Source organism: Pundamilia nyererei, unplaced genomic scaffold (assembly GCF_000239375.1).
Source record: "Pundamilia nyererei isolate P.nyererei 1_Seehausen unplaced genomic scaffold, PunNye1.0 scaffold00064, whole genome shotgun sequence".
NCBI lineage: Eukaryota > Metazoa > Chordata > Actinopteri > Cichliformes > Cichlidae > Pundamilia > Pundamilia nyererei.
The window spans coordinates 1,072,285-1,094,146 of NW_005187465.1; the positions used below are offsets into that span (position 1 = coordinate 1,072,285).

Consider the following 21,862-nt stretch of genomic DNA (forward strand, 5'->3'; position numbering starts at 1 on the left):
TATATATATATATATATACATATATATTGTTTCACCACCTAAAAAACAATAGCGAGACCACTGTTTTTTACTAGACCGCACACCCACATGTCAAATTTCTTTATCCATTATAATGTCAAATATTTGACTTTTTTTCCTTTTTCCTGCTGGGGTTAGCTTGACATGCAAATGTTATCCAGGTGCCATGGTTGGGTTTTGTGGCTACTGCTCGACAATGCGCACATATATGTTGCTTCTACCAGTCCAGACATGTAAATCCACCTGCCTAATGGGGAAACTGAGGTGAACGCTGGCAACAAAGGAGTAGGCCAAGGGAAGCGGGCTTCAGTTGCCCAGACTGCCACTCACAACAGTGATTCCATTTTAGCCGTGACACAGTGGGTGAGCAGCAGCCAGCGCCTACCTGCAGTGAATTCTAATCAGCCCAGGGGTCTGTCTCCCTCCCTCCCTCCTGTACCCTGCCTTGGACTAAAGGGGCTGATGATCCTTCAAAATTAATTAGATCCTTGTAGGAGGCGGCCATTTTCTTTCACTTGCTAATACTCCATGGGGAGGAAAAAAATTTAAATCAAACTAAATTCAGCATTCGTACCCCACCTCCCCCATATTGGTTTCTTTCTTTCTGCGCCTCTACCTGTTTCCTGTTTCATCACGTTGAACCTCTCCCCGTCTTCCCTTCCTACCCGTCTATCTCTCCATCCGTCTATGCCCCCACTCTTCTTCCTCCCTCCTCTCTCCTTACAAACCTTCTCCAACACCCTCCGCCCCCCCCACTCTCTGGCTGCCTCCATGCCCCCAGCTCTGTGTCTGCCTCTGTGGAGTTTGCTGTCAATAAATCCCCAGAGGTCAGTTTGTCTGCTGGAAATCAGACACAATGCTTCAGACCGCCAATGCAACGCATGCTCTGCTGCTGCCGCCACAACAAAGACTAGGGAGGGGTGGAGGAGGAGGAGGAAGAAGGGGGCATTAAAAAAAAAAAAGGGAAAAAAAAGGAGGAATTAAGACGGGAAGACGAGGGTTGCAACTTCACCAGGCAGGCTCCAGGTTAATCAGCTGACTGCGTGAGGAGGCGAGCTCGTGGAACACGCTGCACCGAATTGGACATTAGTTAATCAAGGTGGGGTGGGGTGGGGTGTGAGGGTTTTGGGGTGGGTGTGAGGGGGGTTAGAATGGTGAGAATGGGGGATGGGGTTGAGAACAGACATAAGAGGCATGGTTATGAAAGGAGCAGTATCAGCCATTTGAATAATGTACATCTTGAATATGCAAATACTGCTTACAACACACACTACAAGCATACATTCAAGGCCCTTGGTACGATTCAGTGTGGAGACAAAAGGGCCGCGGGGCATGATGAAAAAGCTCATGTCCATGCACGCGCACGTAGCATCTTGATGGATGTGATGCAGATCTGCACTTATCGAGAGTGTTTTTGTGTTACACCTTATTAACAGTAAGTCTGTCTAAAACCTCCGCTGCTTAACAATCACCGTCCGACGTTGTAATTATTAATTTCAATCATCCAAGCACATTAGCATATAAACTGCCAGAAATCAGGCTGTAATAGTACGTTTTGGATATGGGATCTAATGTAATTCTGTTCACAATGTAAATATGTAGCCAGAACACTGGGGTGGGGGGGAATGAAGCAATATTCGTGAGGTAAGTGAAGGGGGCGCGTTTGTTAAAGACAGAGTGCGTTCAGCTCACTTCTTTGACAAAATGGGTGCGCACACGCAACTCGGCGTCATCAGTTAACGCCTCAAACTTAAAAATCAAACGTTAGCCAGTACTATTTTGCCGCTGCACGCTTTGAAAAAAGAAATAAATGAAAAAGTCTGGCCAACGACAGCTGTGTCAGCTAATTAAATCGGAGCAATTTGGAGCGCTGCGTTTCTCTCGTTACCTTTGAGCACTTAACAGGTAAGTAATGCGCCCAACTCCCATACACTCCAAGAAAAGCTGCAGAAAAACCACATCCTCAGTCTCAGGATTTAATTGATTTGGCTTTATTGCAGTCACTGAAAATCATCAACAAGCACACGGAGACTGTTGACAAGTTGAGCCAAGATTTTTCACACAACATTTTTTTTTTTTCCTTCCAATTTCTACTTCTCCCTGGACTGAAACTGTACGGCGCGACATGTCAGAACCGGTGAAATAGTTTGAATGATTTCGAGTGCAAATCATTGATAATTATAGCGTGTTTAAAATAGACTCCATACGCAACTATTATTATGAAACATGAAACGCCTTTTGAACTTTGAACTGCCATTTCACCTCAAAACGGAGGCGTACCAGAGATCCCTCCTTCAAAACTGTACTTTCGATTTTAAACTCAAGACCAGGAACGGTTTCAAAACATGAAAATATCTAAATTTACAACACTTTTCCTTTCTCAAATTCCTTCCTTCTTGGTCAAAGCATTGTAAAGTAATTACACCACTATAATGTTATAGCCTCTCTTCAGTTGAAATTGCTTCAATGACTGTATTGTGTTCATGCATTTGTGTGCATCATACGCTAACTGCAGCCACTGTTAACTCTTTACGGTCCCCTTAATTTAATCACGCCGCGAATCTTTAGTTCCACTGAAATGTCTCCAGTAGCGCAGCATATTAATGTGTTAACATATTCAGCCCAACAGAAAGCCACTCAATGTGACAGGATGTGCGGCTTTCAAATAAATTCCTCTAGCACATAAATAACAATAAACACTGCAATTCAAGTGGAGGACAGTTAAAGTATTTTTTGACAGGACAGCTTGTTCAACTTCGTCACTTTCTGTCAAAAACACACCCACCGCCACCCGTTATCCATAGCAGATCCATTGTACACTTACAGATGGGAGGATAATCTACTTCTAATATACTTTTTTTTTCACACAAAGTCCACACAAACACTTGTGAATTAGTGCTATCAGTATTTTTTTTGTTCATACTGTATTTTATGAAGAGGATGGGGTGGGGAGTGGGGGAGGTGGGAGGGAGACAAACAGCCACTGCTGGCTTACGGCCATTAAAATTAAAGACGGCAGTCACTTTGGTGATGGAACAGAAAAGAAAAAAAATCTCAGAATTGGCAAATGGCTCTGCTTTTGTTAATGAGCATTTGACCATAAAGAACCATCTGACTACTCATATGATAGTCTCCAAAACACCTCTAACCCCCGAAGCAGATAATGCTAAATTCAAGAGTTATCATTTAGGCACAAGTGTCCAATGCAACTGCCTCTCTACAGCTACTACACACGTCAAGGACATTTTGCCTCTCCAAAAAAGGACCTCACAGGCCATTAAGAGATCTTCACGAACCTACACAGCTGCTCATATAGGACCTCTCTGTCTATTACTAGTGTATCATGATAAAGAGCAGTTAATACATTCAGCTCATCAAGAAATATCAGCGTGTATGCCTCTATTCATATTTCTCTTCTCAAAAATTGAACTGTGTAGCTATGAGGAACAGTTTTGTATCTTCAAAGAAAATAAAGCATCTCCTGACTTTCTATCCTTGAGATGTAAACAAGGGGGGGAAAAACAGGCGTTTGTGCTGAATTTCGAGGGGACTGTGCGGGACCTTTGTGAAGAAGCGCGCAGCTCTAACACAATAACGAACAAAGCAGGCTCTGAATGTGTTTAGGGTTAAGAGTACACTATGTTTGTCACTATAGCGAGGCCAAACAAAATGAAACCACAGTCTCATCTGTATTTAGAGCTAGAAAAACAGAAAAAAAGATGCTCGCATAAGTTTTATGTAAAGCCGGGTTTCACATGCAGCGCTTTCAAGGTGTCCTGCCTCTCAAAGACAGCACACATACGTGCTGTGGTTAAACAGTAAAGCCTTCTTTCATCAGTCATGGTTAGTGCCTCCACAATGGCACTTTGCTCTGTAAAATTTAAACCTTTAAGTTAACCTGACTAATGATTTAACTGCTAGCAGTGACTTTAAATCACTACTCGACCGTGCGTGCGTGGAATAGTCAGCAACTTCAGAAGTTGTGTACCATGAGGTTTCACAGCAGCTGCACGAGGGTGCACGAGCCAGCGCGGTGATGGTCCAGCACAGAGCTGAACTTTCACAAATGCACAAGGGTGCTTTAAGCAGGTCAGCTGCTCCGCTAGCTGCTTTTGCTTCAAGGGTCAGCAGCCTACCCTCTCTCTCTGGCAAGCACAATGTTTGCCGTTTAAAAAAGACATGGTACAAAACTGCTAACATGCTAGCAGGAGAAAAAAGAGAAAAATGGTCATTGCAAAAGAAAAAATAGTTTCATGATGCAACATATTTCTTCAGCCTGTAGCTACGGTAACAAAAATACAAATGGCATTGGGATGAAATAAAACTGACTCATTATTCAGGTGAACTGGTGATATCTTCAATATGATGTCTTCAAACACAGATTTTTCTCATTATGTGAATAAGATGGTAAATCCAGAAGACTTAATGGAAGCATGCTGTCCTTATTTGAAGCCATATGGATGTTAGCAGTGTTTAGTTTATTTTTAGTTTGGCAAGCTGTTGTGTAGTAAATACAGATGATTATATATGTCTCATCAGATCATTTGACATATGACCCATCTAAAAGTGCAATGCTGACGCACTGAAACACTGCTGACCACAACCGTGCCCTAAACACGCTTTGACCAAGCGCTGGTCTGATCCACTGGTCTGCAGGCTGAGCAATGTGATTTAGAGCTAATGACTTAAACAAAAATTGGCACATAGGTAAGGTTTTCTGGTAATCCATCAAGGGGTGGCAATCTAACCACATTATGAAATTTCATCCATACAATAGCGTGTTGCGAGATTAACTTGTTAAGCAAGCCAACTACAGAATTTCACAAGCGCTCAGGGAAAGGCCAAAAACTAAAGATTTCCACTCTTTCGGCCTTGTGTTAATCTCTAGATGTTATTTAGACATTTGAGCTGACTGAAATTTCACAGCAGCACACTCAAAGTACAGATAAGTCATCGGTCCCTCGTGGAAACGGCGCTCGCATAAGGACAATAAGATCATTCATGTAAAGAGGAAATCAGCTCTCGTCGGGCATTTATGATGAGTACGTTTTAAGAAACTACTGCCAACACTGTAAGCCACACCCTCTTACTCAGTAAATACACCTTTTGGAGGAAACAAAGGAGTAAATGGAGAAGTTTAAAGAAAAATATGCAAACTTGGACATGTGACAAAACAAAACTTATGAGCTTCATGGGAATCACATGTAAGGCTTCTACTAACACAGTCCAATTTAGTGTCAAACCTTTGGACAGTCTAATCTCAAAATGGGCCTATGCATTGCCTGGAAGGTCTGTTGTTTGTGCTTGTTGTTTTCCTAGCAATTACATCAGGAAAAACTATGTAAGCAACACCAGTTAGTGTGGTTATACAAGTTCTATAGCATATCAGAGGTTGCATATACATAACAACTTCTTGTGTCCTTGTGTGACTGTGAGGATGACTATATGTTTTTAAAATGATGTCAGATGAGCTGATGGTAGCTGTTTGGCTGTTTTTTTAAAATAGATTTTTACCACCCGATGTGTTAGCTGTTAACACGCTCATTAATTTCTGGTCTTTCCATTTCCTGTTTGCTTTGTTGGTGCCCAAAAAAACAAAAAAATGCCATTAGCAGTGAAGTCTTCTCCAAGATCGATCATATTTAAAGTAGGGAAATTGATTTAAAAGGCGTTTAAGTGATGCTGACAATGTTGCGTTTCTTACTGGACTTCCTTATGTTTTCCAAAGACAACAACTGGTGGAGCTGTACAATGCTGTAATTTGTAATTACAGAGCAAACCGCACTTGCTTTGTAACGAATTTCCATTACCTTACATGGCTTGCGTTGTTTGTTGCTGTGCAATGTGTCACCGTCAACACAACAAGATATTTGCGTGTTCACCATTGCTACACTTCCTATTGTTCCTTGTGCATTTTAGTGTAGCCCAGGTTGTCCTCTTTGATCTGTTTTAATGCAAAAAAAAAAAAAAAAGCAGAGAGACCACAGGGTCACCTCAGCACAAAGCGCCGATAATATCAGCTCCGTTTATGATAATCCTCTGGCCCTTTGGCCTTGCTAATGCTCATGAATTGTTGGTCAGTGTGGTCTTTTGAATGCAGCAGAATTATTATCGTTGATGCTAACAATCTATAGCTCATAAGCCCCAGAGTGTAACCTAAGCTGATCAGCTGTTTCTGGTAATATTACTATAAAAATCGTGCCACAGGCCTGTGAGTATTTTCGGCAGGTCATGTAACAAATGTGCCACTTCTAAGTCATTTGTGGTGCCACGGTTTGATGGAGAGGCTCAGGAATGCATATGCCTTTATTCCTGGTCATGTGACTGTGTTAGGTGAAGTTAACAGGGTACGTACAATAGCTATGTGTGTCTTTGTCTATTTGTGTGACCTTCCTTCCTATAAATGCATGTTGGAACTGAGCCTAAAGAGAAATGGGAATAAGAAACATGCTTTGTGAATGAATGAATGATTGTTTAGACACTAGCCAGCAGCACAGCTCACTCTAGTGAAAGACTCTAAATTGGATTCATGTTGTTTAATCTGTTCACAGAAATTTTTTTTTAAAAAGAGCTTAAAGTGAGTTTACATAGCAGCTGCCACAAGGTCATGTATGGACGTTTTCACGTGCAGCGTCCCACTGCTGCCACAACCAGCAACCATTGCATTGGATTTCAAGCCGCCCAACTATCTCATGGAGACACATGGACTGCATCTACAATAAAAAAGTAATGCAGGTGTTACGAACGTCACTAGAACGATCCCACTGGGTCACTTGATAAATGTCAAACTTATTGTCAACAAACCTGGCAACTTGGATAAAACTGAACATTTGCCTTGCCATCTGGTTGTCATTGAACAGGCATGCATTTTCTTTGTCACCTAAACCAACAGTCCTAATAATAATAATAATAAAAAAAGACAATCTATACTTTACTATTCATTAAAACAAGAAGCTGTTAGACAAATTAACTATTATTTTCAGACTCTTCAAACCTAAACATGTCTTGATATAGATACAATTCAGGGCAATAAATAACATGGATGGTATAAGAACAGATATGCCTTTTCAAGATGAAAATGCAAGAGAAAAATTCCCTTGTTAAAGATTTTCTTTCAATAAGAAAAATACCTAACAGTGATTTCCTAAGGCTGTATTTTAAAAAAAGAAAAGACGAGAAAAAAAAAAACCAACTAATGACTTACTCAATAAAAAAAGAAAGAAAATACAGTTTTAGATTATGTGAAAATACTCTAAGGTTTCAGCAAACGTAATATTTGATAAAACCACAACACAAATACTATTGTGTAAATAAAATAATTCCCCCTTAGTTTACCCAAAGCACAGTGCATACCAATGTACCTCGAGCGAGAGTGTGCACAATCTTAACATTTTGGCTGGTGTGAGTACAGTTTAGTGGAATGAGGCTTAAAAAGTCTCCTCGATGCCAAGAATGAAGCCGGGAACTCACAGCGCATATATTTATTGTGAAAAGCTGAAAAACTTACAAAGGACACTACTGCTCTTTGCAGTTTTCTCATACTCTCTTTAGATACTCTCCCCTTCAGCTAGGCAGTGAGCTCACCATGACTTGTAGAAAACCATATGGGTAGCAGGGTGAACTGAGGACACACATGCACCTTGGCAAACATACAACTTTGCTATTAGAATCCAGGATACATTTTTCACATCAGTTGAATACCTAGGCCTGCTTGTGTGTTTAAAGAGAAAGAACATTAATTAGGTTTAAATGCTCCTTCCATGCGACCGACAAAATAAATGTTTCTAAGACACGTTATTAAAATGAGTTCTAAAGAAGTTTAAACATCTTCAATAAAGGAAGAAAAAAAAAGAAACTCTTCCGTTGTGAAATTGTTGTGAAATAACTTCTGATCAAGTTCTTACATGAGATTTGGCTCCTGCAGCACAAATATAAAAGCTTTGATAACAACTGCATGAACCAAGAGAGTGTAATGGAAACACATGATCATACCCACCGTGTTTGTAATGTATATACTGTATACATGTGACACAAGGAGACCGCAACTGCAAAAACAAAGCAGCTGGCATTGCACTTTAAATGACCAAATTTTTTAAAAAAATCTTAAGACTAATAAACATATTTCTTATCGTGTGAGCAGGCTAATATTAATTCTGGTCCTGTACCAAGCTCATGTGTAAACATTAAAATAAAACCTTCTTATCCGACGGAAAGTGTGTGATGAGTTTCTCCCCTGTGGGACGCTCCTTTTAGATTTTGCTTTATTTTGGAGAAAGTAAACATTCAAATCTAAAACCATATACTATGAAGCTATGCAGGAAGTAAGGATAGTAAGCGGGTTTCATGAGACTTTATAAAGTTTTATAGCCGAACAAAAGCTTACTGACGACCGGCTGTAACACTGGCAAATACTTATTCAGGCTCAATTTGTGCTTTCATTACGCATTCCTGTGATACTTGCAGGGAGGGAAGATTCCAAAACAAAAGTCCTTTGAAAACTGAAAAACGCGTCATAAAGTTTTTATGCTGCACGATCTTATAGTCACACCAGGTTCAGTTAAGGTTTAATAAAAGTTCTGAACTAAAAGGGCACATATTTAAAAAAAACAAGACAAAAAAACAACTCAATGAATTTTAAAAGAAGGAGAAGAAAAAGTCTGGAGCTGTAAATTCCTGAAATATTATTTATGGATAATATACCCTGATTGGGTTTCTTTTTAAAAAATAAATAAAAGCCTCTCAGTTGATTCCAAAATATTTTTTATGCTTTCTTCTCCACATCTTCAATAACAAAACACAATTTTCCTCCCTTTAAACAAGTGATTTTGTGTTCAGTCCTTGCTTTATAGCTGGAAGGAAATCCCCATAACACACTGTAACAGTGGTTTTGTGTTGCATTATGCAGCTAACGAGGAAATTCATTCCTTACTGACAAAGGCAACCTGTGCAGATTGTCAATAGGTTTTGTGATTGATTTGTATATTCAGGGATAAAAATAATGTAATATAAAGAGAAGCATGTAATGTGTGGAAAGGGTGATTTGTGGGTAGAAGGATCCAAGCCAGTTAGCCAGGAGGTAGCTAGCCTGCCAACAATTTCTAGTTTGCAAAGCGTAATCCAACGATCCAGCAAGGAAGAACTATCATTATATTTTACTAGGATCAAGGGATACAAGGAAAATAGAAATGGAAAATAATTTAATCACTGATACTTTAGAGGCACCTGAGTTTTTTGGGGGGTTACCATGGCAGCTAGGGACTCAAATGTTGCGTTACAGCTGCAAATGCTGTAAAACAGGAGTCTTACCAATAAACAGAAGGTGAGAAACTTTATTCGTTCTTCTTAAACAAAACCAAATCCTGAAGCTTAAAGTCTATTAAAGGCTTAAAGGCTACTCTGTAGTTAATTACAAGACTTATTAACTTTAAGATGTGCACCTGAAAACAGTCTCTGTTGGCAATCACATCAAAGATGAGCCTTACTCCAAAGGGGGGAATATTCATCTAACGAGTATCATACAGGGAGGGGGGAAAAAAAATAAAAAGCTGGGAAAAGATAAACTCTGCCTGAGACAAAAAGGCCAAGCAGTTAACAAGCACTGTGACATTCTGGATGCAATCCACAAAGTGGCTTGTTATATCGATGGATCTCTGCTGCATTCCCAAAATGGCTGCCAAATATGTTCAACTGAGCCAGACAAAGTGCCACAATGGACTCAAGTGCAAGTCTGCTGTCATACGATGGTAAAGACCTGACTTGAAATTTTAGTTATTGATTTTACTTCATCTGTAAAGGCTCGCCATTACCGCGAGGAGGAATTTTATTTGGTTCGTTTCTTTGCCGTTGTATTGCCAGCACATGCCAGAATTTTCAGCCAAATGTAGACTTTCCAAAATAAAATTATAAATACAGAGTACACATGGCAGAACGAGCGAGGTGAATTCCTCTCATGACCAGCGCTACACGCCCTCCCACACCTCTCCAGTCCGTTTCACTACATAGTGTAGCTCCCAAGGCCAAAAAAAACATTTCAGGGCAACTGCACTGCAACAATATGATCCTTTCAAATATTTATAAATATAATCATGTAAGTTCAGGACCACCACGCTTACCTGGTAACAGCCTGGTGAAGATAGCTGAATGGCGTGGGAATACCAACAACCAATGAAGCACTGCGGAGGCTTCAGAAAGATGTCTCTATCTTGTCTTTTTGGGCATCAGTGCCTTATTTCACTTATTTCTTTTTTTATTTTTTATTTTTTGGAAATCTGACCTACCATCTGCGTCCATGTACAGTACAAGATGATTGTTTTTTTTTTCCTGGTTATATGTGTCTTACAAAGAAGCACTTATTGCATTAGTACAGCATGGTACCCTTACACATTTTCACTTGAGTAAACCCAAATAATCAGGTGGGAGAAAATGTGTGAAAGCGTGACTAAATCAGTCAAAAACACTTCAAAACTGAATGCTGGGCACACATTGCGCCAGTTTTCTGGTCAATAATAATAAACTGGCAAATGTGAAGAGACGGTGACAAGCTACAGCGGACGAGTGAAGGATGCTGAAGCCAAAAGAAAATTGGGATTGATTGCCGCATGTGGATTAACTGATCACCCCCCACCCCTTCCACACACACACACACACACTCACACACAGCCTCTTTCTTCCATGTGAGTATAGGTGTACAGTTTATCTGCTGGGTTTCCTCACACAATAACCACTTTCCTTGATGTGCAGACGTACTCTTAAATATTCATTAGTCATGGGTGGGTTTGAGCCGTGACACAGAAAGTGGGCAAATGGCGATGGCTCAAACCCTGTGAATATTAATGTGTGTGGAATTTATACATGTAAATACCCGTTCCTGACTTAACTGAGATGAAACCGGGCACCTGATCCACGGACTACAAACACTCCCAAAGCACATAATGGCTTACCCTCGCTCAGCAGCTCCTGTACACCTCTGTGGTGATAAAACAAGAGTTTTTGACATCAAGCCATGGCGAGAGCTCACTTACAGCCAAGACAAGTACCCTCCAATTCATCAAAATAATAAAATGTCCACAAATGCAGGTGCTACGCCTTTTTTTGGGGGGGGGGGGTTACTATAATTTTTGAGTTTCTTTTCAGATGAAGGGCGTTCAATTCAGTGTACACATTGTGACAATATAATTTTTACTTTCTCATTATTTCCTCACCCACATGCAACCTGTCAAATCAGCGTGCTCTAATTCATGGGACAGAATTGCAATTATGCCTGGCTGAAGTCTCACATCAAGGAGAGGGGAGGAGGGTGGGGTGGGTGGGTGTGTGGAGGGGGTGAAGGAAATGTTGCATTTCTCCTACAAACATGCTGCACGCTCAGCTCCGTGTTTTCCAAATGTGTCCATTCAGAAAACAAACGATCCAGTGCTGCCACCAATTACGTAACCGAGCCTATAGACAAGCAAGTCGTTTACGTTGTGGAGGCATATTCTGAATGAAGGCGGGCAGGAGGAAGTGATCACAACAAAAGTGAAAAAAAAAAAAAAAAAGGCAAACGCAGAATCGTAAAAAAAAAAATAAAAAAAAAAGGAAGAGAGAAAGAAAGAAAAAAACCTACACACGCTCTGACACACACACACAGGTGCACATCCACAGATCGAGTCTGCGCTTTAAGGACGTAGACGCGGCGTTTCTCTCGTGCCTGTCAAACCCGGGACCGGTCTCTTGTTTGGGGCTATTCACTGACCAAACCAACACCAACCTGTGACATGACTAATGCGTTGACGCAAAGCTTTATACCTGGGAACAACTCCCGGGCTCCAACCGGGTGTGTGGCTATTAATCAGACACGGAACGTGCTGTATTATAGAAACCTATCAGCGGCGCTCGCGTTAGACACAAGGACACGCCGTATTACTCTCTTTATCTGACAAAGCCGAGCGCTTTGGGACAACATCTGTTTGCCACACACACACACGCATGCACGCACACACACGCACACACACGCATACACGCACGCTCTCTGCCCCTGTCCATCTCTCAGTCACGCGCGCGCACGCTCGCGATCGAGCACGGAGAGAGCAAGACTGACATGTTGCTCGGGATGAACTCTCTGTGGCCCTTTCAGTAAATTCATCCGCGTATATTAATCTATATACACACATATGCACGCATCTATATATATATATATTTAATTTTTTTTAATTGCGCAAACAATACACATATTTTGACTTTAATCAAGAGGCGAAGCGCCGCTGTGCTGCCATGTAACAAGGAAGAGCGAAGGAATCACGAGTTGCCCATTAATATTTTGCAACAAAATGTCTCAAAAGGAACACAGAGAGCCTCTCTTGCAACTTTAATTACACCAGAGCATGGCTTCGTATCTAGGCCAGCCTCACATGGTAAACATTTTTTTTAATCTACTGTAGGGTATGAATTTAAAACGTGGGGGGAGGGAGCGATTGCGACAGTTTAAAGTGAGCTTTTATTTTTGGGAGAAACATGGCACCAAAATCCAGACCAAAAGAGTCCCACCAGATCCAGTTCTTATTTATCCCAGAAACTGGACCTGCAGTATTGCTTTACCTACAGACACAATATTAGCCAGCCTCCCCTCGCCTGCTGAGCACATCTGAACGTAACCCCATCTCATAAATGCAACGGCGTAATGATATTAATTCACAAAAAAATGTAGGCTAGACATCTGTCTCAGTGTGAGCCGCTTCGCTCCAAGGATAGATTTCACGCGTGCACAAAAAAACCAAAAAAAAAACCCCAAAAAAAACAAAAAACAACCACCTCTCCCGGTAAGTTTAACAAACTGAAATGCATTTAAGACAGTTTTCTAGTGAGAGTATATAAGAGCGGTAGGAAGGAGAAGAAGAAGGGAAAAAAATGCAATAAGGAAACGTGTTTCCTCTGACTCAAATAACTGACCTAAAAGCCAAATGCGCACGTCGCCTGCCACAGTTGTTCCGGGCTCACAGTGTGTAAAATGTGAGCAGGCAGCCCGCGAGCATCGCTCAGGCTTTCGCTGATTGAGAGAAACAGACCTGTGAACACACTTTGACCGGAGTAGTATTGTTCTCAAGTGTCCCCCCCACCACAACCACCACCACCTCTCCACTGTCCGACTCACGGGTAAATCTAAAAGTAAAGGGGGCACAGTCAGAATAATGACAGATGGCAAACTTGCGTCACGCCAGGGCAGCGCGTTTTTTGGTAGTCGAATATAGATGGACAACAAAACCCCCTGGCAGCCAAAACTGAATACCCTCACCCCTACCTACCTACCTACCTACCCTACCACCACCACCCCTTCCTCCTCTAATCTAACGCAAGGGGCTCGTTTCATTAGGCTACATTTCGGACGCTGGCATCACGTTTATTGAACGTTCGTGACCCTCCAAAGAATGAAGTTTCCAATGTTTGCGGAGATTTCTGGGGGGGCTGGTAAAGCCAGCCACAACTACATGGGAAGTGAGTGGCATTTTCATGCATTTCACCCGAAAGTCAGCGAGCATGTTTTAATCCCCGATAGAGGAAATTCCTTGTATTCCCCCCCTTCTCTCTCTCTCCCGCTCCCTCTCTCTCTAATAATAGCGGCAGAGATGTTGTAAAGACCCATCCCTTTTCCTACTTTTCTCTCAATTTCTTACCTGCACTTCGAAGCTCGTTCACAAGAAGAAAAAAAAAGTGGCGACAGCGTTTCCACGGCGTTCCCCCCCCTGACGAAGCGCGCTGAGTTGATGTCTTTTTTTCCTTCTTCTTTTAATATGTTCCCTTACTTTGTTTCATTTCTCACTTCCATCTTCTTTTCATCTCATCAATAAACACACGCTGCAGCCTACCTTCATAGAGCAGCTCGGTTCAAGTGTGCCCTCCCATTTTTTAACTATACATCGAGTACTTTGAGGGGTGGTGGTGGAGGAGGAGGAGGGAGGGGGGGGGAGTGAACGGGCAGGCACGCCTTTTCACTTAAAGCTGCTATTGGAAGAACAGTGCACTGTCTTGGGTTGGATCAGAAATCCGTCAACATCATTGCGCCCCAATCGCAGGGAGCGCGGTGGGACGGTCAAACCGGCTCCATTATGGCTCTCTGGAAGTGGTAGGAGTTGTAGTAATAGTAGTTGTAGCGGGCTAATAGCGCTCAACCTACTCATTTGCCACTGCCTAAGCAGCAGCACGGCAGTTTATATAAGTGGAAGTCGGGCTGTGAAAGTGAGCGGTGCCTGTAAAAGGATGAGGGTTAAACAGGCTCGCAGTGACGATAAAAAGCAGGCGAATCTCTTCCTGAACCCATAAATCCCCCCACTTCTTCTTCTTCTTCTTTTTTTTAATGTATTTCACTCATTTTTATTACGTGGCTTTCAGCGCCAAGAGTTTTAAAATCTCTGCGCTCGCAAATGTGAATGAACTCCGAAATCAATCCCCCACTTTGGGATGAAGAAGGACAGGGGGAATTGTCGGTTACACGTCCATCACGCGTCTGAACTTCTGATTGGACGCCGCCTCTGTCTGTACCGCGAGCCAGCTGCGCCGACGCCTCCCATTGGACGCCGGCGCCGTCGCTCACTTCCAGCGCCAACAAGCTAGATTGTCTGCCGTGTCTTCTACTTTCTACGCATTTCTATTTTCTCATTTATTTATTTTTTAACGTCCCGAGCTGACCTCGGGTTTGCGAGCAGGGGGAAAAAACGGTGTCGGTTCAGCCGGCCAATCAGATTTGGTTGAGCCGCTGCTTTTCCCCTTTTGTTGTTGTTGATTTTTTTGTCATTATCCAGTGCCTTGAGATATATTCTGGCTGCCTTAGAAAAAAAAGCAGTAATGGGTCATGTGGGATCTCCCCCCCCCCCCAACCTCCCCGCACCCACCGCCTTAATGCCCCCCTCCCTGTCTAGACAGTGACAGGTGTGCGTGTGTGCGCACACTCTTGTCTGTAGTTCACATCGGAATAATGAACCACGTAGAAGGTAGTGTATAACAGATACTTTAAATAAAATATGTATGTGTGTGATTAGGGTGTGCAGTGGACGGAGTGTTCAGTGTAAGCTTCCCTGCTTCTTGAAAGACAAGCTTTTTACTTGACAAAGAGGTCAACTAAGGTTAGCCCCATGTGACAAACCGTCCTGCGTCCCGAGCTGAGCTGCTGGGTAAAAGAGGGATGTTCAAACGAATAAATAAATAAATAAAAACTCTCTTTAAGCAAAGCTGTACTCTTGAACTTTGCGTGCAAAACCCTCCAGCTGTACAGGAGAGACAGAGGTGCTGCTTCAGACAATCGCCATCTCGGAAGCTGGGTAGGCTCCTTACGGATATTGTTGTGCGAGCACCGCGGTGAGCACCCAGGGCACTCTCAGTTGACTGTGCGCGCCATCTGCAGGACTGCGATGTGGATTAATACCGCGGGTTCAACGGAGGACACCCTTCCGTCACTGCTTTGACCTACATTAACCAGGAACAGTGTAGGAACACCACTACCGGCCTTAATGCGATCGGTTGCAATCCGACAACGAATCACGAAAACCAAAAAATGCCTTTAATACTCGTTCAAAATCAGAATGATCACAATCTTAGATCACAAACAGAAAAAAATTGCACATCAGTGCGGTGAACGCCTTTCCCGGAACAGTATTTAGGATACTTCGCGTTATTAACACGATGGCTCAGCCGGCACCACGTGCAGGGAGGATTCACCATCGAGAACATTGTGTTTCTGTGGTAGCTCTTAAGTGCTTTGCATATTTTATCGGACTTGCCTTTATGGCAACGGGTTGTTGACACCATTAGAAATTTAATGAGAAACGTGCTTAGTTTATTTGTAGTTATCTGCCTATTTGTGCTATTAATACAGTATCAGGCATTAAGTGAAGGGACTGAGGGCAAAACAGTTATTTTGTAAAGCTTGCTAAAACACAGGCTTTTAACTTAAAATTTTGTGCAATGCATCTAAAAATGAAATTTAAATTGCAGTACAATTGCATGCCTATTTTCCCTTATTGTGCCGGTTTATTAACAAATTAAGCTATGCTATTTAAAAGTGAATTTAAAAAGAAATCAAGGACGGTGTGAAAAAAATGATTGAAAATATGGCTGATATTAAATGAATACCTCATGACAAGAAAATAGCAAATTTATATATATTATATATATATTACAATAGTGAAAATCTTTAAAAAATAAATAAATATATAAATACATGAAAATGCAATAAATAAATAAATAAAACTATTTGGTTTGTTAGAGCTTCCCTGAGGATTATGAATAGCCTGGAACTGTTTTTTTTTTTATTCCCAAACCTCTTAACTTAGCCTTGTTAATAGCAATATTTAAGAAATTTGACCAATTTTTACAACTAAATAAGATAAATACATCTGCTGAGCCCCTAAATACCTTTGTTCATTTCTAATGAGTCCTCATCAATTTCCAGAGAAAATCCACATTTTTTTTTTTTTTTTTTTTACAAAAGTCTGGAATTAATAAAATAAATGTAAAATAAAAATAAAATATTGTACTACAAATCACTTCTCTATTAGATTTTTGGGATCCTTCTGAATTCTTACAAGTAAAATCCATATCTGGAGGTAAAATAGGAGTATACATGTGTATAATCTCACAATGGCAGGTCAGGGCAAACCTCACACAGCAGCTCTGCGACTTGAAAATTATTTGGTTATTCATTAATTAATTTATTTGTCTCTTGTGCTTCTCCCCATATTCAAATACAAGTTAAGCCTTAGCTTTCACTTCATTTGCACATGACCTCTGAGAGCCTGCTTGGCCTTACATACAGCCGTGTAGTCAGACAATGATGCCACTGCGAGCTTCAACAAACCAGCTTTTGGTAATCAGTTAACCGACAACTGATCCTACAAGTTTGGACTCAGGATGTGCAACTAGAAATATGGCATGGTAGGCTATTATCGCTCTAGAAACACATAGAAACACATCAGTATTTCCCACGCTTCTTTGTGTGCTTTAAGAAACGTTACTGTGCAAGTCCACTCACAAGTCTTGTCCTTGCATCTTTTGCTCTCCCATTAATACATTCCACTAAATGAATGGACCACGGGCTATTCATTTTACAGACAGTCTAGACAACTCATTATGGCTTGTATCTCAACTTACAATGTGCAAACTGATTTTGAATTAGTTGTGGTCCAATTAAAAATGTTATTACCTTCCCAATCCATCCCATTTAAACCCGTCTTAGTAGAAACAGGTTAATGGCTCATCATCTCAGCAATCTTTCTCATTACTTTGTTTACGTCAACTGTAAACTGAACAATCTGCAAGCGCTACAAACCACTTTGGTAAAATTCAGTTTTAGTTAGCCGTAGATATTTCAAAATGCTAACGCTAACAAAGCACTTAAGTGGCACCAACATTTATGAAAATTTTCAGCATGGCCCTTCGTCATTCACCACTCACGCTCCTTGTGTCCTCAGAATTGCTGTGCCTCAATGCTCTGTGGCATGGATTCAAAAGGGTGTGGTAAACATTCCTCAGAATGTTTCGGTCTATACTGAGGTGATATTATCATGTTGTGGCATTTTTGCGAAGGTGGATCCACTCTTTCTTGTTGCTTGCGCCAGATTTTGACCCTGCCATATAAATGTCGGTGCAGAAAGCGAGAGACATCGCACAAGATAACATTGGTCCATTCTTCATGTGGCCTGTGGTGAAAGGAGTAGCAAATATAGGCGTTGTCTTCTGCTGCTAGCTCATCTGCTTCATACACACTGCAGCTTTGAGCTTTTCCTGGGCATTACCCTACCCAACACCATAATGCAAATAAACGGCACAATCAAATTCGAATTCAACTATCTTTAACTTCCCTGTTCCCGACTCCAGTTCAAAGTCTGAGTGATATCCAACTGCGACAATTGACAGAATTTTCACAGCTAGCAGTCATCTTGCATCATGCCACCGTCATGTTCTTAATGGTTTTTCATGAATTTTCCGGAGTTCATGTTTGAAAAAGTCTTGTTGTGCATTCAGAGGTATTCTTAACCTCGGTTGTAATAACTGGTTATTTAAGTTGTTGTTGTTTCTCAATCACCTTCAACCAGTCTGGCCATTCTTCTCTGCCATTTAGCACTTAGCACTTTCTTTTTTGGGCCCCTCCTTGAGTTGGTTGTGTGTGAAAATCATAATAGCTCTGCAATTTGTGAAATAATCAAACCAGCCCAAGTGGCAGCAACAACTATGCCATGTTCAAAGTCACTTAAATAGACGTTCCACCCTATCCCAATGATTGATTTGCACTTGAGCGGATCCTCTTGACCATGTCTACGTTCTTAAATCCACCGGCTTTCTGCCACATGAACGGCTGATTAGACATTTGCTTTTGAGGAGCAGCCGAACAGACTGACCGGTGAGTGCACCACGTATATGAACCCTTTTTTCTTCTTACAAGTGCAGCAAAGATTGAAGTCCTTTGTGTGTAATACGCTGCTGAACCTTTTCAGTGTCGAGCATGAGCTGCTGGTTTGAACTAGTCAACAAGGTCATGCTGCACCACACCGCCATCTTAGCAGAGTGCCACCACAGAACATCATTGTTCTGTGTCATCATGTGGGAAATCCACATTAGATTTGTTTTATGTCTGGTGTGTAAAGCTACTTGAAAATCTAGATTGTGCCATGGTCCATCTGTGAATGCCAGCCTACCATCCATGCATGGATGTGAGGCCCACTTGAACACTCAGTCACACTTTGTCTCTTAATCAGTAGCATCACTCCAAGTTATTGGGAAATCATATAGTATTTATGAATGTGCGCTGTTCATTGCCGCTGTTGCAATGTGATAGAAATGCACGTCATTTCCAGCCATAGTGTGACCTAGTTTGCCCTCTTAATAGTTGCACACTGTACCATCAGATATATTAGACAAATTTCGCACAAGTTGTGGTCGTCATTGGCTTTTTCTTTTGCCATTTCCCCATACTTCACAGATTTTCTGCTATAAAAAAAACAGCAGCAAAGACAATCTCTTTGTCTGGTCTTTTGTGATGTTTTTCATGTTTCTGGGAGAGAGAACGAATGGCCATTAAAATTAAAATAACTTACAAGCTACCCAAAGCTTGCATCATTTTGTAATGCACAGTAAGTTTGCACTGCAGAAAGCTTCTCGCCTCTTATCTTCAAAACTGGCTGCAGGCAGATTGTTGACAAGTACAGACGATAAAATCTCTTTGTTAGCTGTTCTTCTCTTCTTCTTTTGGTTATTTGGTCTTTGGTCTTAATTTGTCAATTACTGGGCCTAAAATAACTTTTTTCAGTAGTCCAGTATGTCACTGACAACATTAGTATTACATGTCTTACTGAAACTCACAAGATATGATCAGAGATAAGCCAGATGCGACACAAAGTAAGACTCTTCACATCACAACAAGTGTGGGGTTTTTTTTCTTTTCTCACTCCCTTTTGGTCGGGGCTTCTCTCTGATTCTGGCTTGGTGTTACTAGATTCAGCAGAAACTGTAAAACGGCACCTATTCAGGTTGTGCTGCATGTGTGAGGCAAGGCAAATACTGTATCTCTTTGCTCTTTGCAAGCACCAAGTCTTCCATGAGTGACGCAACATTTGAGGTTAAGGATTCCAGAGAGAAGAAAAAACGAAATCAAACAAAAGGGGAAAAAGATGAATGTCTAAAATCAGTAGATTGATCCTCTGGTTTAACCCTTTAACCGGCACGATTTAGCCTCGCTTGCTGGAGTGCCGCTAGCACTGCAGTTGTTCTTCTTTGACAGAACAAGCGGGGAAATATTTGTGCACTCACAACGCATGCATAGACAGTGCTGTGCTACACCATGCTGTTAAGATTTACATGTTTGGATAGAACTGTGGGGATCACTGATGCGGCACAGGCTTTCCAAAACAAGCACTGCTTGTAGAGTATTAGTCATTCCAAAGCAAAAATAATGTAGCAGTAAAGGAAAATCAAACACTATTATCATCCTTCAAATTTCTTCTTACTCTCACCTCGAATCTGCAGGAAACTCCAACGAGAGACAACATATTAAACCTCTGCCTAGTACATGTCTCTTTTTTGCCTCACAAAGGCAATTGAGGTAACATAAATGAGTTACCACAATGCTGTCTTTTCGAGAACACAGTCCAAGTGGTATAAATGATTAATAGGCTTCTTCACTTGTCTTTCAGCTCTCAAGGGCCCCTCTCTGTGTCAGCCTTGTAGCTGAGATATAAGAATAACGTGCCACTGGTCTCCACAGATTCTCCCTCAACTCTCTGCTTTGTGATTCATATTTCATCTCACCTCTATTTGCCACAAGCGGAGCAAAGTAGTGACTCAAAAATGTTATGAGATAGTGACGACTTTAGCCCTTCTGTTATGTTGAAAAGTACTTCTCTCCCCTGATTATAACGCACAGGGTGTTTTAAAATGCCCGGAGGCACATCGGCAACTTTACTTGTATGTACCTGAGACAAAATGTCAGGTCAAGCGAGATCAGTTGTTGTGTTAATTTGTTTTCATTCATGGGTGTTAATGGTATGCCATGGGAAATTTCATCACCAGTTGTACATGCATGAATCTTAACTCGTTTTTGAACCGAAAAGACATTTGAGTTCTCAGTTTTGCCCCTCCAAAATATCACAACAATGTCTGTCTTCCAGCAATCTCTTTAAAGCTTTCACAGATGAGCTGATTGATGATAAGTGCTCCAATACAGAGCTGCAACTGAGTCCCCGAAGGCCTTGGGAAGCTCCTTAGCTGGACACAACTATTTTTCGAGTGACCGAATTTCAAGTGTTGGCGCGAAAAACGTATCTGAGCAATTTGGGCTCTTCCTAGGAGGCACGGACATTCATCCTTCACTGACTGCTCCGTCAGAAGCTTGGCCAAGACCTTGAATGACCATACAGGTGACCGACTGGCAGTCAAAGCCATGGCAGGTGGTAGTGGGCACAAGAAGGAATGTCAGAGCTCTCAAAGCCCAGACTCTGACATCCCCCATTTGTCCTGCTGTCAACTGCTGGGGGCTTTGAAAGGGAGACTGTTTTCTATTTCTGCACACAGACAGTCCAAGCATAAAATCTGACTGCAACTTTCACACGGGCACGAGCAGCCAACTGATAACTAAGGGTAAAATAAGAAATAAAATGGGATTTCTTCTGCAGGGTACAGTAAATTGTACTGTTCTTTCTTTCTTTCTTTACTGATTTTGGTCCCGCCCACTGACACAATCAGAGCAAACACTTCAAATATCACTGTGTTTTTAGGCTCAAATAGGCACTTCCTCCACCAGAACACTTTTTCAGGGAAAAGCCATTCGCATCACTCGATTCTGATTAATTGCTCTAAAAAGCCATTATAGTGTGATGTGGAGAACCAGCATGCTCAACACAAGGACCCTAAAACTGTAACAGCAGAATCAGATGATTTATTTATTATTTATTTACCTGTTCAAATGTGTGCCATGAGGGCTATTTGTCTTTGTTACTCCAGCCCTTGATAATGTGACACCATATCAGCATTTTAAGTAATTTTTTTCAAAAACATGTGTTTGTTTCTCTCAAATGAGCAGTAGTATACACTTAAAACATGAAAAGAATAATACTAATATGTAACATCTACTTGAGGTAGTAGTACTACAGAATTTTACCAGCAGAGGGTGTACAACTCCGCGTAATCAGACACCACCACTTTTGAAAATCAAACACAACTGGGTGTTAGGTAACATTTTAATGAGCCTTTAACTGTAATTTATTATCCAGATTGAACAACAATTCTAATATCTGTCTATCTATCTATCTATCTATCTATCTATCTATCTATCTATCTATCTATCTATCTATCTATCTATCTATCTATCTATCTATCTATCTAT

The 21,862-nt window shown here is 41.3% G+C and overlaps 1 protein-coding gene across 1 annotated transcript in view; it reads right to left on the reverse strand.

The window, feature by feature from the left end:
* Positions 1-13,916, reverse strand: part of zbtb20 (zinc finger and BTB domain containing 20) — a 22,522-nt gene extending 8,606 nt beyond the window's left edge. Inside the window, exon 1 of the mRNA XM_005735442.1 lies at positions 13,668-13,916. The gene's annotated coding sequence lies outside the window, so the exon portion shown is untranslated. The remainder of the gene's footprint in view (positions 1-13,667) is intronic.
* Between the last annotated feature and the right edge of the window lie 7,946 nt (positions 13,917-21,862).